This window comes from Dasypus novemcinctus, chromosome 20, assembly GCF_030445035.2.
Source record: "Dasypus novemcinctus isolate mDasNov1 chromosome 20, mDasNov1.1.hap2, whole genome shotgun sequence".
In the NCBI taxonomy this organism is placed as follows: Eukaryota; Metazoa; Chordata; class Mammalia; order Cingulata; family Dasypodidae; genus Dasypus; species Dasypus novemcinctus.
The window spans coordinates 53,074,424-53,095,001 of NC_080692.1; the positions used below are offsets into that span (position 1 = coordinate 53,074,424).

Genomic DNA, 20,578 nt, shown 5'->3' on the forward strand with positions numbered 1-20,578 from the left:
GCCTGCGTCAGTCACGCTTCCCGGGTGCAGTGCCTGCATCAGTCATGCTTTCCGGGTGCAGTGTCTGCGTCAGTCACGCTTCCCGGGTGCAGTGCCTGCCTGCATCAGTCATGCTTTCCGGGTGCAGCGCCTGCGTCAGTCACGCTTCCCGGGTGCAGTGCCTGCATCAGTCATGCTTACCGGTTACAGTGCCTGCGTGGGTCAGGCACGCTTACGGGGTGCAGCGCCTGCGTCAGTCACGCTTACCGGGTGCAGTGCCTGCGTCAGTCACGCTTTCCGGGTGCAGTGCCTGCGTCAGTCACGCTTACCGGGTGCAGTGCCTGCGTGGGTCAGGCACGCTTCCCGGGTGCAGCGCCTGCGTCAGTCACGCTTCCCAGGTGCAGTGTCTGCGTCAGTCACGCTTCCCGGGTGCAGTGCCTGCGTGGGTCAGGCATGCTTCCCGGGTGCAGCGCCTGCGTCAGTCATGCTTCCCGGGTGCAGCGCCTGCGTCAGTCACGCTTCCTGGGTGCAGTGCCTGCGTGGGTCAGGCATGCTTCCCGGGTGCAGCGCCTGCGTCAGTCACGCTTCCCGGGTGCAGTGCCTGCATCAGTCATGCTTACCGGGTACAGTGCCTGCGTGGGTCAGGCACGCTTACGGGGTGCAGCGCCTGCGTCAGTCACGCTTACCGGGTGCAGCGCCTGCGTCAGTCACGCTTTCCGGGTGCAGTGCCTGCATCAGTCACGCTTACCGGGTACAGTGCCTGCGTGGGTCAGGCATGCTTACTGGGTGCAGTGCCTGCGTCTTTCACACTTGCTGGGTGCAGTGCCTGCGTCAGTCACGCTTACCAGGTGCAGTACCTGTATTGGCCACGTTACTAGAGAAGCAAACTCCCAAAATCTGTTGAAAAATACACTGACACGGTTAACAGATTAGCCATTTTAGGAGAAAAGATTATTAAACTGGAATGTGCAGCAACAGAAATTATTAAAAGTGGAACAAAACGAATAGAAAGGAAATCACGAGTGGAGCCTCAGGACCGTGGAGACCTTCTCCCACCTGGTCTGGTGTGATTGGAATCCCTGAAAACAGAAGAAAAGGGAGCAGGAGAGAAAAAAATATTTGAGGAAATAATAGGCATAAATTTCAGAATTGCACAATTGGATGAAAACTCTAAACCCACCGAGCCAAGAAGCTCAGTGACCCGGGAGAAACATGATGGAAGCTACGGCAGAGTAGCTCCTAACTGACTGGCTGAAAACAGTGATAAAGAGAAAATCCCAAACACAGCCATTGAAGAGAGGTGTCATGCACAGTACTAAAGATAAGATGACCACAGGGAGCTGGTCTGCAACAATCAAGTGAGAAGGTAATAGAGCAACATCTTAAAGTACTGAAATAAAGAGCTATAGACTTAGAACTCTATCCACTGAAAATATATTTCAAAAATAGGAAATAAAGATGTTTTCAGATACGCAAAGCTAAAACTCTAATGTAACCTGTAGACCACTGTTAGTGGAAATGCTTGAGTATGTTTCATCAGTTGTTTCAAGTGTATCATATTAATGACGGATGTTAATGTGGAAAAGTGTGGGAGGGAGGGGGTGGGCAATGCGGGAATCCCCTGTATTTTCAATGTAACATTTATGTAATCTAAAGGTTCTTTAAAAAAAGAAGTTACCAAGAAATGGATGGTCTCTCGTGTACCCTATTTCATTGAACAAAGTCGATTTGGCCATGAACTGGTTGATCATAGCTGGACTAATCCGAATCTTCCAGGAATGTGGAATTTGGACTTAGATTCCGTTTCTCTTTTTAGCTTGCCTGTCATGTGAGCGTGTGAACTTGGGTTCTGCACGGGGTGGCACTTCCACTCTCCATGGGCACGGAGTAACAGAGGGATGTGAGCCGAGAGAGACAATAGCGTCAATGAGACGAGACCTAGACGTGAAAAATCAGCAGCGCCCTTGCTGTCTGGTTTCCAGTCCCAACTGGTCCTTCCTGAGACTCAGCTATTCAAACCAGAATATGCCAGATTATGTATGCACAGATAGTTACATTTTAAAGGACTGCATCTCTTTCTGTTCAGCTGTGGAGCAAAACTTTAGGAACTTTGAAAGTTAGCTACTTTCTTACCATCTATAGGGCCAGGCAGCCAGAAACTGTTGAAGAAAGGAGGAAAAAAGTGACCAGTGTCTCTCAATGTCAGCTTTTTACATATTCGAAGTTTCCAATAAAGATTAGGGTTTATATACATATTACCTGCCCCTCCAGCTTTCTCATGAGATGCCCCTCTGTTTTAGTTATTATGTAGAATCTTTGTTTTTCCCTTTGTTTTTTATTTTTTTAAGATTTTTTTTTCAATCTCTTATGTCACTAATGTTTTGAAAACAGTGTCAATGTGCTGGACACCTCAAAGTCATTCATCCTAAATGATTGTTTTCTGTTTTAAACAGTCTTTGATTTCTGACTGCCTCTAATCTAGTGATTTTGTTTCCTTCTCTCTCATTTAATTCAGTAGGATAAAAGCATGCTGTTGACCAAGTGCTTTGCTGGTAAATATATTGAATTGACTGGATTCTCTTTTAATTGTTGCACCCTTTTAAAATCTACGACGTTCTTATTTCTGAAAATGTATCTTGCGATTTTTTTCTTTCCTTGTGGGTGGAGCAGCTGAGTTTTAAAGTCCTGTGATCTAAACAGCTTGGGGTGGCTTTGACCTACTTAGAATGAGCTTTGTACTCACAGCATGTTTAGCCGCCGGTAACGGCTCCAGAATCGCCCCCTGTGCAGGCGCTGGAAAGTCGCGCTTGCCAGATCTTTTATTACCAAACACAATGAAGCAGCATGAAGCCAAAAGAAGTGAGGAAGGTTGCATTGTTCTTGACTTCCTTGAATTAAGACGTTTTATTCATCTCAGTGTTTTCTTGAACAATAATTTTGTGAACTCGGACCACGCAGCAGCAGTTCCTTGCCAGTGTGCATTCATTCACATGTACTTGCAGTGTTGAGAAATACCATTTTACATTTTGCTTAGTGGGACAATAGACTTAAAGGTAAAATTTTTCCTGTATACATGGAGTTTTTTAAAAGAAATTATGAAATATATCAATATAGTTCTTTTAGTTATTTAAAGAAAACTATCAATATAATTGCATATAAACTTACAGCATATATTTTGAGATATTTGCATTTATTAACATTCCGTTTTTGTGATTGACAGCAGAATATCTTCAGGGTTGGGTCATATGTGGTAGATTTTTTCCCCCTAACCATTTCAATAGTTTAATCTAAGCATCTACCTAGAAATTAGAAAAATAGTCCCGGTAATAAAATAAGCAGAGTATGTTCTCTGGTATTTATCCAGACTTGAATTTGAGCATGTGATGTGTATTGAGAGTATGTTTAGTTGTTAGACACAGGAAGGTTTTTAGCATCTTCAGCCTTTAGGGGGCAGCACGATCTAGTATAAAATTGCTGGATTCTGAATAAGGAAACCTCGTCCTTATATTTACAAAACTTTCCAGTTTGAACATCCTTGCCTTCAGATTTGTAAATTTACACCGAGAATGAATAAAATAACAGCTGGTAGTCACAAGGTCGGGAGGAGATTTTGTGATCCTGTTCCTCTCTTTTCGAGTACTTAAAATGGAAAAGGAGTTCTTGGGGTTGCAGTAGCGGTAGCCTGCCCCTCGAGAGAGCTCTTGCATGTGCCCCACAAGCACAGCTGCCGGGGACAGGCAGTCGGGGGCGCTCTTATTTCTAGCTGGTGTTTTGGCTAAAATTCTGTGTTGAGTGTTTTATTTCATCGTAATATAAATGAAGTCATTAGCAAATGCTTTCCCTCTCTTATAGCTATTATTAAAAGCTATTAAATTTTGTTGAAATTCAGGACATGCATTATGCCAGCTTTTCCATTTTCTGGATATTTTTGCAAGGTGATAAAAATATGCTGCAACTGTGGCTTCAGGAGAACAGAGGGTGCAAATGTGCTCGACTGGGAGCAGCCATCCTCTAGCTTATCTATTTTCCTTCCTTTTTCCTGTTTTCTTGGCACCTGAATAATTGCTATTTAGTGACTCTTGTGAGAGTATTGCAGTAAGGATGCAGTACCCTCGGTTCTCCTGGAATTGCCAACTTTAGGAGAATTTACTGTGCTCAAAGCCCAGGAGTTAAGTGTGGAAGGCAAAATAACTGATGGAAGGATTTACTTATAAATTTTTTGATGGGTTTGATTTTGTTGTTATTGTCATTAATATAATTTTGTCTATTTCAACCAAAACCTCAAAATTTCAGGTTATGTTCTTACAACCTTAAGTGTGCTTAATCCAGAAAGAGCTTACTATAGTAATCAAACGCTGTGTTGAAAGAACTCCTGAATGTTAAGAAACATTAGGGCCACTGTACATTCTAAGGAAGTCCAGTAGGTCCTTTTCCACAAAGAGATGCAGTCCTTTAAAATATAACTTTCTGTGCATACGTAATCTGGCATATTCTGGTTTGAATAGCTGAGACTTCTGTTTCCCCATTTGTATCTGAGGCACAAAGATCTGCTAATGAACTCGGCTTCTGCTTTTTTCCCCCTTTCTTTTTACAAGTAGTTTGAATGTGCATTGTTTCTGCATTGATGGGGTGATATTTGGGACAGATGGAAAGTAAGAGAAAGGGAACTGGTGTGACCTGTTCTGAGCTCTGGAACGAGCAGGAATGCATATGACGGAGGTATTAAAGTTTTTGGAAACTTTTAGATTTTAAAAGCAAAATAAAGCTCCTATCTTCTACTTTTTTTTTTTTAAAGGTTTTCTACATTATGGTGTTAGAAAGTTACTTATAGGAAATACCTAATTTTATCCAGACAAACAGTGCTGTTTTAAATATTCTGTGTCAACACTGTTTATAGTTTATTTTTAAAGAACACTAGAAATTAGAGTTATGGAAAGGTGAAGCATTGTGAGACATTTTATAATTTAGCTGAAATTTGTCTGTGTTATTTTTGTCCATTAACTTCGTTCAGGACAGCTGGCCCCGAAGTAGCACTGTCCAAAGACAGTGTGGTCCTTTCAGACAAGCTCTAGTAACTAGATCATTTTTCTACCTGCTTACAGCACCCTCATTTTGGAATTAGACTACCCAGTGCATGTCACAAGTAACATCACAAGCACATGTCATGGTTTGTGGGGCGTGGAGGGAAATTTCCAATATCTAAGGCCCAGGGCCACTTCGAAGGAAAGATGCGTGCTTTAGTGAATGAATGAAGAACAGTATGCGCCGTTCCGGCTCTCGGTCAGCTTCTGGTGTCTCCAGTGAACCCAGCCCCAGCCCTCAGCAGGTCATGCTGTGGGAGTATGTGTTACGTGCTGGGGTCTCTTATTAAAAGCTCAACGTATCAGAGCATTATGGAAAAATACGGCCTTTCGCGTGCCAGATCAGTGTGCAGCAGATGTAAAGTGAGGGCAGATCGCGGTGGAAGCCAAACCTGTCCTGCCGCTCGGCTCCCAGGACTGGGGAAAGGCTCTGCACCCAAGTCAGAGAATAAATGGCCAACAATTGGACAATGGCAGGATTTCCCCACTTAAAAATGTTTCACTCAAAAAAAATTTTTTTGACTTTTAGTACTTCTATGCATTGGCTGGGGACTATTAACTGGATTCAGGGGGAAATCACAGGCACAAATAAGTGCAAATTAACAGAAAGCTCCAACAGCCCATTTTCTCTGTCCAAATGGCTTTGAATGCTTGTGTGGCTATGGTGTGTGTTTGTTTTGTTTTTTAGGAGGTACTGGGGCTTGAACCTAGAACCTCGTACATGGGAAGCAGGTGCTCAGCCATTGAGCTACACCCACGCCCCTGTGGCTGTTTTTTATTTTTAATACGTATACTGTGGTGATATTTTCTGCTTATAAGAGTCCACTGTCAGTGATAGAACTGAATTTAGGTGGTAAATCAACATTTTATTTTCTCCCGCACAAGCGTGTCCTGCGAAGCGGTTCATGAGTGCTAGGGGCTCCATCACCCGGTTGTTGGGACCTAGTGGTCCAGTTGAGTTTTCTTACTTTATTGTTGAGAGACCCAGAGAGATTTAAAGTCATCCAACAGATTAGTAGTAGGGTCAGGGCTCTATTATATGACTTCTAACTGTGGGTTCGTTATTCTGGATTTAATAGCAATAATTCATGGGTATAATGCATTTGGAAGGAGCTTTTTATTTGGGAACTCATCACCTTCTTATTGAACTTGATCTGTATACTTTGGTTAGTGATACAATCCCCATTTTTATAGATGAGGATACTTAGGTGCACAGAATTTAATGATTTGTCTAAAGCATCCAGGTCTTATGTTGGATTTACTGGTCCTTTTGGCAGGAGGGAAATCATCAACAGGAGTGATGTTACTTTAGAAATCTGTGGAATCACCAGCTCATTGGAATTAGTTTTGAGGGTTTAGAAGGTAGCAAGAGCTGGGTCAGCAGAAACTGGACACATCAGTTTTATTGATATATTGTGGTTTTTGGGGGGATGTTTGGCTATTGATAGTATAAGGATCACAAAAAATAAATTTAAGCCTCTTAAAGATGCAAGCTTTTGCATTTATTTATCTCCAACAAAAATAAAGACTTGAAAAATAAAGCTTATACACTTAAAAATCCAAAAGTATTTTATAGGAAAATAGATATTTGTTTTTTTATTATATATATAATATATACTTATATATTTTTATATATTATATAGTATTTATGCTTATATGCTTATATGTATTTATTATAGGTAATAAGTTAGACCATCTCAGATGAATAGGGGAAACTAAATACACAACTGACTCAATTTAAAATGTCTTATTTGTTCATAAAAATATTTTCCTGTTATAATTTTTATTTTTGTTTGAATTCTCAATTTTGAACTGTTTAAAAGAAAGAATTCTTATGTCCAAAGGAAGCTACAGTAGGTAAAAGCTAGATTATCATTCCCTTAGTATCCAGAATCCAGATGACCAGGGAGTTGCTGAGACTTGTGATGACTGAGATGCGTATAGTTTTCTGGATTGTGGTCGGTGGGTGAAAATCCACTGAACATGGAAGGTGCAGATTTCTCTTTGTATATTACACTTACGTTAAAAGTTGGGAAACAACACCTGAGGAGTGACTGTATTTATTGAAGGGCAGATCTTAACTTTAACAGTTTGATAGCTGGCATTAGGGGGAGAATTACTTTGCAGCTTTGTCCAGCTCTTCCATTTCAACATATGAATGTTGACCTTTGTACAAAATTTGTATTGAAAATGTCATTATGAATCAGCAGTGTTGTAACAATGTATGCAATGTGACATAGAGCCCCAGGGAAGAAGCTGCCAAATCTTCTATGGCGGTTTCCAGTAAAAGCTGTGACCTTGAACTGCACGGGAAGGATTTGTGGGAGGCTGCCAGGCGGCGCCTACGGGGAGTGTGTTCTGGGCGAAGGCGGCCGCACCTGTAAAACACAAGGTGCCAAGAAGGCCGCCCTTGACTCTAGGTTTCCATAATCCCTTGTTTAAAATCTGGTAGAGTTCTTTTCACATTATGCTGTGACGTTTTTTACTCGATGATTATCTTTCTGGGAAAATGAGCCCTCGTGGTGAGGACAAGGGGGCAGTTATCGTCCCTGAAGGCTAGTGTGTAAGAGGCAGCCGGTGAACATGAGCTGGATGGGTGGAGGGATGAAGGGCCACGTGAGGGAAACATCTAGCAATCTGGTGGGGCTGCGGAGGAAGGCACTGGTGAGATACGAGGCCGGATGGAGCGTTGGAGCTGGACTTTTTATGTCATGCTGACGAGAGGATTTACCTGTAGGCTGTAGAGTGCCCTTGAGGATTTCTGAGAAGAGCAGTAGGGTGACATGATTAGATTTGTAATTTAGAAAGTTAACAGTTGTAAGCAGTGCAGAAGGCAGGCTGGAGCAGGGGGGAGACACACATTGTTAGAGGCTGTTTTAAGAGCTCAAGGCCAACTGGGGTGTGTGAACCCTTGGGGTGTACCTGACAGTAGAGGTGTTGGGAGAAATTATTAGAACCTCTGTTTACTCGTATTTTAAAAATTAAGCCTACTGTAATGACATATATAGACTGAAAAACTAAGTCTTATTAACACTTATTGTATAGTGGTGACTCCCTGGACTGCTGTCGCATCCTTGTTTGTTGCATTCCTTTTGGTGCATACGGCATCCTGAAAGAGCAGGAATTCCTCCACTCAGGGGGTGTGGCAGGGAGGATGAGAAGTGTTGGACTCCTCTCGGTTCTTGGCTGTGATGCATAGAAGAATTTATGAACATGCCAGTTTAGTTAAGCCAGTAAAAAGAATTTATTTGGGAAGTGGGGGAAAGAACAGAGCTTGCTGAGAAACGGGAGATAAAGACGGAAATACACACCAAGATTTGGTGCAGCTCCTCTGGGCAGAGAGAGCGAGCTCTGCCTCGTGTGATTACCTTTTAAACTGTTCATTATTCCACTGATGTGAAGGGGACGTCCCCCACTGTTACTGGCTGTCCCACCAATGGTGGGACCAGTGGTGAGGCCTTTGGGAATAGCTGGGGCCAAGGGAGGTCCCAGAAAGAGAAACTGAGGCCTCAAGGTTGCACTCAAGGTCCCAGGGAGGTCTGCGGGCCCTGTTGTGGCTCATCTCCTCCGGTGCCGGTACTAACCTGCCTCAGCAGGGCTTTTTGTCCTTTGCATATAGCGTTTTGCTGAATGTCACAGTTTATATATGCTTTGGTTAATGGATTTATGGAATATGTTATCTAGCTTGATCTAAACTCTCACAACATGATATGTGAGCTTGAAAATACTCCTTTAAAGAAACCACAGTTTGAAGTTAAGGCTAATGATACAAAACGAGCGTTTTAGTTTCCGAGGCAGCTCAGAGCAATACCATGAAATGGGTCAGCCTGGACAGTGGGGATTTAGTCACTCACAGTTTGAAGCAGATGAAATGTCCAAATCAAGCCATCGCTAGGCGATGCTTTCTCCCCAAAGACCGGCTGCTGGCGGTCCTGGCTCCTGTGCCACATGGCAGGGCACATGTGGCATCTGCTGGCCTCTCCCTTCTCTTCAGGTTTTGTTGATGTCAGCTTCTTGCTTCTGCACGCACCCCCCTCGTTCGCTTACAAAGCCCTCCAGCCCGGGGATTCAGGCCCAGCTGAGCGAGGTGGGCCACGTCTTAACGCAAGTGGCCTGGTCAGTAGGTCCAGGAATGAATTAGCTTTATAATTTTGTTCTGTTTTGTTTTTATTTTATTTATTTGGATTAGCTTTAAGAACATGATTTTCTGGGGTACATACCGTTCCAAACCACCACAATGAGTGACCAACACAACACGTTAATAGTAGAGCTTAAATTTCCAGGAACTCTCTGTCACATTATGATACAGAAACAATGTCTAGGAGAGGAAGATTGACCAAAAAAATAAAATTAGAATTGCCATGAAGGTTCTTCAGTATCTGAGGTAGCATCCCTTGTTAAGTATGAGCCTTGTCTTCAGTTTTATTATGCCTTGAGATATTAACTAATGTTATGAAGTCAATATTTAAAGCTGCTTTTAATTTTATCTTTGTATCATTTTACTAAAAGTTCTCATACAGTAGTATATGTACAGAATTTTTAAATGTACAGATCCTGTGGTGCAGAGTCAAAGAGTTTTGATGGCTTGCATGATGGAAAAGTGTTGAGATGACTGTTTAGAGAGAAACTGTAAAACTACGGCAAAGAGGACTGTGAGGAGAAGCTCTGCGGGGCGTGTGCCCCAAGACTCCTGTTGATAGTAAGAGAAAGGAGTTGAGCGGGGCTTGAAGTGGGAGAAGTCATTCCCTTAGTGCTGCAAGAAGCACCAGGCGGTTTGTTACACACACACACACACACACCTGCCCCCACCTCCACCGTCCCCAAGTGAGTCCAGTGCACATCACCGTGGAGACGTGCTGCTTGAGGTTTCCTTGCTATGGAAGCGTGGGGCCACTTGAGGGTCTTCGATTCTCCTGGGGGCCAGGCAGTGTGGTTTCCTGTGCACGTGCTTCTTGAGCGAGTGCTGACAAGCAGCCCCCTGAGGGGAAGATTGCCATTCCACAGGTGGCAAAACCGAGGCTCAGAGCAGTTTAAGGCCTTGCCCAAGGATTTGCCGATTCGCGTTTCGTGTAGATCTACAACCCATGCTCTTTATACATATTGCTTTGTTGGGAACTGGGCACTACCTGACAGAAGAACACAATACAAGTAAGTGCTTTCTCTAGTTAGACTAGAAGTAGAACATTTTTATGAGTGTTCTTACTGGCCCTCCGTGAGTCAGCAAACCTGCAGGAGGTGTGTTACCTGTGAGTCTGGGGTGTGTAACGTATTCATCACAGAGTTAGTGCCGACTCTTCTCGTTTGTTTGATAGTAGCATATTCAGTGAGGGAAGCATATTTTCCCTTCAGCAGTTTTCATGTTTTGGATGAGAAGTGTGTGTGGAAAGGCAGGATGCCATTTCACTGTTCCTGGCTTTGTTTTCTTGTTAAGTGGAGGGTTCTTGGCCGCTCGGGGTTCTTGGTGTCTTTGACTTTGGCTCATGGTTTAGTAGTAACAGTTCCATTTGTTCGTGTGTTCTCTACCTCTTTGGACATCTTTTTACCAGGGGTTTATTGATTTGCTTTTATTTTATTTTATTTTAAAGATTTATTTATTTTTATTCATTTCTTCCCATCCCCTGGTTGTCTGCTCTCTGTGTCCATTCGCTGTGTGTTCTTCTGTGTCCGCTTGTATTCTTGTCAGCGGCACCGGGAATCTGGTCTCTTTTTGTTGCATCATCTTGCTGTGTCAGCTCTCCGTGTGTGCAGCTCCATTCCTGGGTGGGCTGCGCTTTTTCCATATGGGGCAGCTCTCCTTACGGGGTGCAATCCTTGTGCGTGGAGCACCCCTCTGTGTGGCACGGCACTCCTTGTGTGCATCAGCACTGTACATGGGTCAGCTCCAGAAGGGTCAGGAGGCCCTGGGTTTGAACCCTGGACCTCCCATGTGGTAGACAAATGCTCTATCAGTTGAGCCACGTCCACTTCCCTGCTTTGATTTTATACAAGTAGCAGAAGTGGAGTTGGAATTCGCACAGGGCACCAAGAGGTGCTGTGAAGCAAACAGAAACCTTCCTGGGGAATTTCAGGAATGCTGTGCATTTTTAAAATGCAAGTATCTGCTGCTCTTTTCCATTTCCCAGAGTTTATGCCCTTTGCTCTGTGACCTCTGTGATGGTTGCCCTCTCTTTTCCTCTTTTTAAAGTTTCTAACGGTGACCTTGTCAGGTATAGATTTGACTTCTGCACAATACCAGCAGTTAATAACAAGTAAACTTGCATATCTGGATAAGAAAGTTGGTAGGAAAACTACTCTTGTGTTCTCCACGTGGCCTTCCCGGCTGTGTCATGGTTCTCCTTTGCTGGGGCGTGTGCCACACAGCGGTGCAGGATGCCCCCATACCACTAAGCCAACGCCCCACATGGCTAAGCCGACGCCCCGACGCCCCACATGGCTAAGCATTTGATAATACCTGCTGCTATCAGCATCTTCTCCTAGATTTGCCCCCTCCCTTTTCTGTTTCAAGGTCACGGACTTACGCTGTCATCCACGTATACCTCCTCTCCAGTGTTTAATGCCTTTGTGCCAATGTCGTTGAGGACGTACCACTCACTAGTTGTTTTTCATCTTGGAGGAAGCCGTTATATAATTATATTGAAAAGCAAACTTCATGTTTGTCCAAGTTGGCTTCCAAACATTTTTCAGAATAGGTAAAGGCTGAAGACGGTTTATTAGCACAAAAACCCTTGAGTCCCTAAGTAGCAAAAACAAAACAGAAACCCCAAAGTGTTTCGGGAAAGTAGAAGTGGGGTGACAATTAGGGAAGGACGTGGCCAGCAGTTGACAGGCACTATGCTTGACTGTTGAGTAAACTTGAGAGAAAGTTTATTCCCATTTTACATAGTTGGAAACCAGGGTTCAGAGAGTTTAAGGAACAGGTTTACCAGGTTTGTACCTCTATAACTGATAAAGCTGGGATTCCACACTGTGGCCTCTGACTCTGGGAACGTGGCTTTCATTTTCCTTGAAAAAGCTAAACTCTATGAAAAAGGCCAGCGCAGCATCTGTCACATAGTTGATGCTAAGTGTCAGCTTCCTTCTCTCTCTCTCTTTCTGGATGGTTCTGCCCCTCTGTCAAGCAATTAATTTTTAAAAAGATGCAAAGGGAATTAGCTGCTGTGTTTTCCCCCTTGGGGAGAAGGGACAACTTGAGGAAATGAAATGTACTATGTAACTCTGCGCTTTGTGCCTTTTAGGCTAACCATGAGGGGAACACTCTGTGTTAGTCAGCCAAAGGGGTGCTGATGCAAAGTACCAGAAGTCTGTTGGCTTTTATAAAGGGTAGAAGTTTACAGCCCTAAAGAGCCCAACTCAAGGTACTGTAAGAGGTACTTTCTCACCCAAAGTCTGTTGTCGTTGTTGACACAAGATGGCAGGCAGTGTCTGCTGGGTTCAGCCTTGCTCCTTCCTCTTAAGGCCCTCAGCTTCTTCCAGTCCCAGCTGTGGGCTGGCATAAGGCTCGTCTCTCTCCCCAGGGCTCATTTCTTTCCCGGCTCAGCTGCTCTGTTCTCTTCACAAGGTCAGCTGTGGACTATCAGGCTCGTGTCTCTCCCCAGGGCTGCAGGATCCTCTTCAGTGTCTATGGAGCTCGCTCTTTTCCTGCGGATCTCCCACCTCTGTCGTCTTGACTGAGCGTCTGTTTATACAGCCCCACCACGGAGCAGGCCCTAGTGACCTGGTGAAATCAAAACCCTAATGCTAACATAATCAAGTAAACGTCAAGCCTTTGAATGTAAATCAGTCAAAAGGTATCATGCTCAGAGGAGCTGACCAGTTTACAAACATCATCTCTATCTCTTTTTAGAATTCATAAATAATACCCAAACTGCCACACACTCCAGAAGGCTTTTCTGTTTTGAATGTAAGTAGGAACCAGCAGAGAGTTAGGAAACGCTGGAGACAGCGGACACTGTTTTGATCACAGGGGTTGTTAAAGGCTCCTTTAAAGGGATTTTTCCCTAAGTATGCATTCTGGAAGTTGACCTTGCACGAGCTGGGAGACTGCTGATGCCAAGAAATCGGTAAGGGGGAGTTCTCCCAAGTTCATGCGGCGAATTCAGACTCTGCGGAGCAGCGATGAATTTAACCAGGGCCCTCGAGTGTCTTCCCGGCACTCCGTTCACATCCACTAGGCTGCGAGCGCCTCCTGCGACGCCCGGAGGTGCGGTATGGCCGTGAGTCTGAGAGCGATGACGTCTAAGAAGAGCCATTCTCTTCTTGTGTGGCTCCTTAAAGTCTTTGAAAGCCCATTCGTGCTTTGATTTTAAGCGTTGTTTTGTAAGTGTCAGCGCATGTAGTGGCTTGTCACCCGCGACTCCTCTGGAAGTGAAGTTTCTCTTACAACAGCGTAGGATGTGCGGGTAGCCAATGGGTGGCATCAAAGCGTCAAAGAGCCGTGTCTCGGCTCCTGTCGGTGGCTGAGGAAGGAGGCCCGCCGTTGGGGCCGTGGCCCAAGCCCATCTGTCTCCTGAGCCCAAGGAGGGCACTCCTGATGTACAGCCACGTGGATCCTGCTGCCCTGGGTGGCAGGGCAGAGGCCAGAGCTTGTCCTGGGAGACCTGCAGGGTGAGGGCTGGTCAGCCAGCCCTGCAGGCGGGGAGGCAGGGCGCCCTCGAGCTTGCGGCTGTGCCCCTTTTGCTTCTGGTGATGAAGCTTCTGGCAGTGGAATTTGTTGCTTAGAAGACGACATCTGAAAAGCATGAATCATAAAATCGTAGCTCTTAGAAACTTCACAAAAGCTCTGCCATCGGGGAGGTATGGCATAGTTACCCTTTTGATAGAGATACAAGCAGAAGTCCATAGAGTTGGCTTTCCCGGGATCGCGCAGCTTGTTACCGGCAGGTGTTGCTCTCTCAGTTCAGGTTCTGTGCCAACTGAGCTGTTTTAAGCAAACTCTATTTACGGAAGCACTGGGAGCCTGGAGGACGTCCTGGAGCCCGCTGTCTGCCTGTCATTCCCCTGAACGTAGGCCTGTGCATGCAGCCCCTGTGGCACAGCCGACCTGCCCCTGCGGGCCTGGGCAAGCGCTTCACGTGCACCGTTGTTGTGACCGCATTGTGGTACTACAGGATCGTGAGGATTAAGGAGAAAACCTGTGTGCCTGGCGTAGTCCCTGGCCCAGGCCTGAAACTGAGAATGTGTTTCCCTCTTTACCTGCCCTTCCCCTAATAATTATTTTCATCTCTCCTGTCTGTGTCTTGAATTTTCATTCGTTATCTGGGCTTATTAAATGATCAGTTACAATCAGATTGCTAAAGGGAAAACTTTGCTGTTTGCAGTCCAGCCTTTTAAATAGTCTTCCTTTTCTCTGCACAGCAATAGACTTTTTTAAACATAGTGTTACCATGGAAACTGAGTGTGTACTGCTTTCCACTCGTTTCCAGAAGGAGAACAGTCAGTGAGTATGCTTTAGAACAGTGCTTTCCAACTTTTCTGACTGCAGCTCGTCACTGCTCTGTATATGTGTGCATTTATGTGTGTGTGGGTGTGTGAAGTAAAACATACGCCGACTGTGTGCCTGTACACTCTGATACATTTGTTCTCTTCCGAATGTGACCCACTAATGGGATGATGCAACTGTTTGAAAAACCTCCTTCCTTAAAGAAAAAGATCTGTCTCTCTCTCTTAACTGACAGTCTTCAGGTCGACAACATCCAGACCCAAAATCAAAATGAAATTATGTCTCTCGTGACATTTAAAGTTGGATTCTAACCTTGGTGCTTCACATATTTTTTCTTTAACTTTATTTTGAAATACTTCCAAACTTACAGGATAGTCACAAAGATATGAATAATACAAACCCCATACAGAGAACTCCAACACATCCCTATCTCCTCAGATACCCAATCCACAAATGTTACCACTTTGCCACATTTACTACATCATTCTGTCCGTCTGTCCACCTGTCAGTCCATTTTCTGAGCACGGGAGTGTAGGTTGTATGTGTTACGCTCATTGGCTGCGTAAACACCGCCGTGTTCATTTACTGAGAATGAGGACACTCACTTGTACGACCACCTGAGATGCAACCATCGAGTTCAAGACATTTACTATCGATGCAAACCTCACAGTGAATTCTAACAGCTTCAGATGTCTCGGCTGTATCCTTTTGAGTCCTTTCTCCTCCATTGTTAGGTCCTGACCAGGGTCACATACTGTATTTAACTGTTGTTGTCTCTTTAGTTCTTCCTTTTTTAAATCGTGGGAACATTGTACAGTGCAAACCTCCCATCTCGGCCACCCCCAGCGTACCATTCAGTGGGATGAATCACAGTCACCGTGCCGTGGTGCCCTCACCACCACCCACTGCAGAGACTTACCGTCTCCCCCATAGAAGCCTGCGCCCACTGTGCGTTAACCCCCATCTCCCCTGCTCCCTGCCCCTGGCAACCTGTGCTGCACTTTCTGTCTCTATGAGCTTGCGTATTCTCTGATAATTTCTTTGTAATTACCATGGTGTCATCATTTCTTGGCTGTTAAATTCCATGCAGCGGGTTGGCTTAAGTAATGGACATGTATTGGCTCATGGTTTTGAAGGCAGGAGACGTCCAGAGCTGAGGGGCCAGCAGGGCAGTGCTTCCTCCCTGAAGCCCGGGCACCTGGGGGTGGCTTCCGCTTCCCTTGGGCTTTGTGTCCCATGGCAAGTCCCTCCCTCCCTCTTCCGGGTTCCCTGGGGCTCTGGCATCGAGCTTCTCGGGCGTTCTTCCTCTGTGTCTGAATTTCGTTCTGCTTCTCAAGGACTCCAGGGCACAGAGCCAGGTCCAAGCTGGGTCGGTTGGCCACACCGTAACTGAAGTGGCTCCTTCAAGGGAAGCTGTTTGGGTGGGTCCACACCCACCAGGTGGAGCTTAAATTTAACACCCTAAATCTGTAACAATCTTGTTTGCTTTGGTCCCAGCGTAACTTCAATAGTACACACAAGCTGTGTTCCTGTACCCCGCCGTCCCTTCACCTTATGTAGTTCTTGTCGCCAATTGCGTACCTTAGAGTCCAAAACCACTGATTTATCATTACATTTCATGCATTTGCATTTTAGATCCTGTGTGAATTAAAAAGCAGAGTTACAAGCCAGCAGTCCAGCAGTCTGGCGTTCATGTTTACCCATGCCGTTATCCTTAGCGGAGACCTCTAGCTCTGACGTGGTTCTACCTGTTTTAGTGTCTTCTCTTTTCAATCTGCAGAATGCCCTTCAGCATCTCTTTCAGGGCTAGTCTAATGGTGACAACCTCTCTCGGCTTTTCTTTATCTGGGAATGTCCTAATCTCTCCCTCATATTTGAAAGACCATTTTGCCAGATGCAGAGTTCCCGGGTGGCAATTTTTTGCTGTCAGTACTTAAAATACATTATCCCACTGCTGTCTTCCCTCCACGGTTTCTGATGGGAAACTGGCCCTTGACCTTATTGAGGCTCCCTTGTGTGCGATGTTTGCTTCTCTTGCTGCTTTCAGAATTCTCTCTCTATCTTTGGCATTCAACAGTTTAATCATAACTTGGTACTATCTCGGTCTATTTGAGTTTATCCTGCTTGGAGTTCAAGTGTCTTCCATGTGTATAGTCAAGGCTTTTGTTAAATTTGGGAAATCGTTGTGATTTGCTTGACTGTTCTCTCTTTTCTTCTGGGATTCCTACATGCATGTATTGGTACATCTGGCGGCATCTCACGGGCCTCAGGCTCTGCTCTCTTTTCTTCTTTCATCTTTCTGCTCCTCAGTCCAGATGGTTTGAATCATCTTATAGTCAAGTTTACTGATTCTTTCTTCTCCCATCTCCATTCTGCTATTAAATCCCTTCAGGGAGTTTTCATTTCTTTTGCTGTGGTCCTCCGCTCTGTTTGGTTCCTTCTCTTAATTTCCATCTCTCTGTTGTTGCTCTTTTCATTTTCATGTATTATTTTCCCGATTTCCTTTAGTTCTTTGTCCATGTTTTCCCTTGCTCTTAAGCATATTGAAGACCACTTTTTATCTAAAGATTTTAGGAGGTACCGGGGATCGAACCTGGGACCTCGTACATGGGAAGCAGGTGCTCAACCACCGGGCTACATCCACCTCCAGGACAGCTTTTTAAAACCCTTTGTCTGGAATGCCTGGTCATCCCAGTTCTTGTCCTCATTAGTGGTTTCTTACATTTTAATTTTCTCCCTGGCCTGAACCATTGCTCTTGTTTCTTTGTATGTTTTGTTATCTTTTGTCAAAACCTTGACATTTACAATTTTATGTGTTGTTGCTGGAATTAGTCACAAAGGCATCTGCTCCTTCAGGTAGCATCCAGCTAGTGTGACAGATCTTTCCTTGAATGCCAGGAGTTAACAGTAGTACCAGTAGCAACGAAAGATGGAAGAAAAGAGAGCACCATTCCCAGTCTTTACAGTTTGTTCTGTAGGAGCACTCTCCTCCAGAGCTTATCTGTACGATGAGTTTAGAGAATAGCTTGAGGCCAAAGTGTAGGGACCTCCCTCATGCTTTCGGTGTGTGTGTCTTGGGCATGCGTGTGTGGCCCTAGGAAATCCCTAGTTTACTCAGATACGAATGTCCTCCTCCTTAGGAAACAGTTTCCTCACGGTCCCGGGCCCTGCACGCTGTGTCTCACGGCCCCCGGTTGCTTTTCCCAGGCAGCCGTATTTTCACTGCTGTCCCGTAGCATCCTGTAGGAGAGCTCTGTGAGTCGCCTTCTCCACGCAGGGATGCCAAGCTCGGGGTATGTGACCTGGTTCAGTCCCTCAGGTTCCACCAGAGAGGCTGGGCCACGCTCCAGTGTGTGCACGAGGCTGCTCTGTCCTCCTGGAACCAGAACCAGGGGCCCGTCCTAGCAGGGCAGGGCAGGGGAGGGGCCGCCGGGGGGCCGGGGCATTCTGCCTTTTCCATCCAGTACTTTGTCCTGATATTGCAAAACTTTAGCTGTTTTCTGGAGCTTTGAGAAAGAGTTTCTGCCACTTTTTGCTGGTTGTTCAAAGCTTCTGTGGAGAACAGGACCCTGAAGCTTCTCATTCTGCATCTTGATCAGAGGCCTACATAGTGTATGTGTGTAAAGATTTATTTATTTACTTATTTTTATTTATCACCCCCCTTCCCAGATGATTGTCTGGTCTGTCTGCTTGTTGTTTGCTCACCTTCTCCAGGAGGCACCGGGAACTGAACCCGGGACCTCCCACATGGGAGGCGAGTGCCCATGGCCTGAGCCACATCTGCTCCCCACGGGCTGTGGCATCTGCTGGCTTGTGGCACCTGCTCATTTAGGCATCTGCTCATTGCGGTGGGTGCAGCATCTGCTCATCTTCTTTAGGAGACACTGGGATGCGAATCCAAGACCTCCCGTGTGGTAGGCGGGCACTCAACTGGTTGAGCCATATCCATTTCCCCCACATAGTGTTTTAAAGGCATTGAAATTTTCATCAACTCATCTCCCTCTTGTACCATAGTTATAATATAATGCAGTGAGAACTGAAAAAAATGCAAACTCAGTACTGAGAATCACAGCTGATGTTTGCTGAAACTTAGCCTGTATTTCTTTTGTGGATTTTTGCTTAATTTCCTGCAGTTCTTGGATCATTGGGCTTGTGTTGAGTCACATCACTTGCAGATACTCTTGAGACAACTTTCAAAATTCAAATGTAAACTACTGAGTGAAATAGACTGATGCCACAGTTGCTGATTGAGTTGGGGAGCAAGTGTTGACCAAGGGCCTTCCTTCCCAGAACTTTGTATATGTGATCTTATAAATTCTGTGAGTGAAAAGGTCAAATTGTCATCTTTATTCCAAATAGCAATGGCAACCAAACAGCCAAGAAGCAAACAAAACTCAAGGATTCAAGAGATTAAGTAGCTTATTCCAAGTCATATAGTGAGCAGGAGAGAGTAAGGATTTAAACTTTATCATAAAGCTGTTTTAATACTAAAAATCTTGATACAAAAACCCCTTATCCTACTTAAGAATGTTGATATCAAGAATACTTTGGGGTGGATTAAAATATTAACTCTTTGTGAGACAAATAAATTAGAGTAGAGCACAAGGAGGTATCATTCAAATATCAGTGTTTAAAGAAGGTCACTAATTCATTCTTTCTGACCTTGAACTTTATATAGCTAAAGTACCTTCATTTAGAGAAATGATGATCTAATCCCCACAAATATTTATTTTTCCATCTGCAGAGAAAACCTGGAATCCTATGGTAAATTCCCGTTTTATGATCTGTCGTGTTTTCTGTCTTTGTGAAGTAGGGGAGCAGGGGTATCATTGTGGACTAAACTGAGTCCTAAAAGTTTGTGTACACATTTAAATGAAAACTCTGGTCTCCTGACCACCTGCCCATTTACTGGAAAAGCATTAGTCCATTGGGGAAGAGTAATTAGATGTTGTGGATGAAGGTAGTGGAAGAGGACCACACAATGTATTTGCTACTTGGGTTTAAAATGTAGCCAAGTGAAGACTGTTTTGTCATTGTTCTAGAAAATGATGCCATGAGGTAGAAATACGTTTTAAGTTCTGATTTCCTTTCTATCTCAAGTTTCTTTCAAAGTTTATAGTAAGCACTAATTTGCATATGACCCAATGAAGCATGGTGTGAAAATTAAACACTTGATAAGTCATGATTGAATAAGTGTAGCTGAATTTTTTATGATTCTACAAGAGATTAAAGGGAAAGGACAAATGCGGTAGAGCATTTAGCAAACATCACAAGGTGATGTAACTACAATGACTAGTACTAAAAATAATAATTGATAAGGTGTATTAAGTGCTTATCAAGTGCCAGGTAGTGTTCTAAGTGTTTTACTCATTTTATCTCATAAAATCTTCTCAATGCCCCAATGAAGGGAGAGATTATTATTGTCCCAACTTTTACACATGAGAAAACCAATGCACAGAGGTTTGACTTGATACTGAAGATCATGGTTCATATGTGGTAGAGTCAGTATAATGTGCTCCAGATCCTGTGCTTTTAAACAGGATGTAATGTACCTCTCTATGTAACACAGCGATAAATTAAGAGTTAAAAGAAAATGGGTCATAACTGTAGTTTGAACATTATTTAGTTGAATTTGTACAAATCTCTTGATCTGTCTTTGCCTCTAGTTCTTCATCTCCCAGTTGTGTATAATAACTTCTATTCTACCTGCAACTCCAGTTTGCAATTGAGTTTAAAGACAAGACTGAGAGGTGTAGGGGCTGTCAGGATGTACTTTACGACAATGAGAGGAAAAGAAACTAGAAAGTGACAAAATACATTTAAAGAGCATTTATATGCAAGGAATTCTTCAAAATGTTGGTTTAGTGAGAGGAAAGTAATTACAAGTATGTAAATTGCCTGGGTAAGCCCCAGGCACCCCTGGGGAGATAAGTGGGAGGGGCAGAGAGAGAAAGCTGGGGGAAGCAGCACTTCCCCGGGAGCAGAACTTGGGAAAACAGCACTTCCCAGTGAACAGAGGTTGGGGGAAATGGTACTTCCGGGTGAGCACCGCTAGGGGAAGCAGCACTTCCGGGTGAGC

General features: G+C 44.4%; 1 protein-coding gene across 3 annotated transcripts in view; it reads left to right on the forward strand.

Moving 5' to 3' along the window:
• Positions 1 to 20,578, forward strand: part of FGD4 (FYVE, RhoGEF and PH domain containing 4) — a 216,161-nt gene that overhangs the window by 28,720 nt on the left and 166,863 nt on the right. The window lies entirely within an intron of this gene.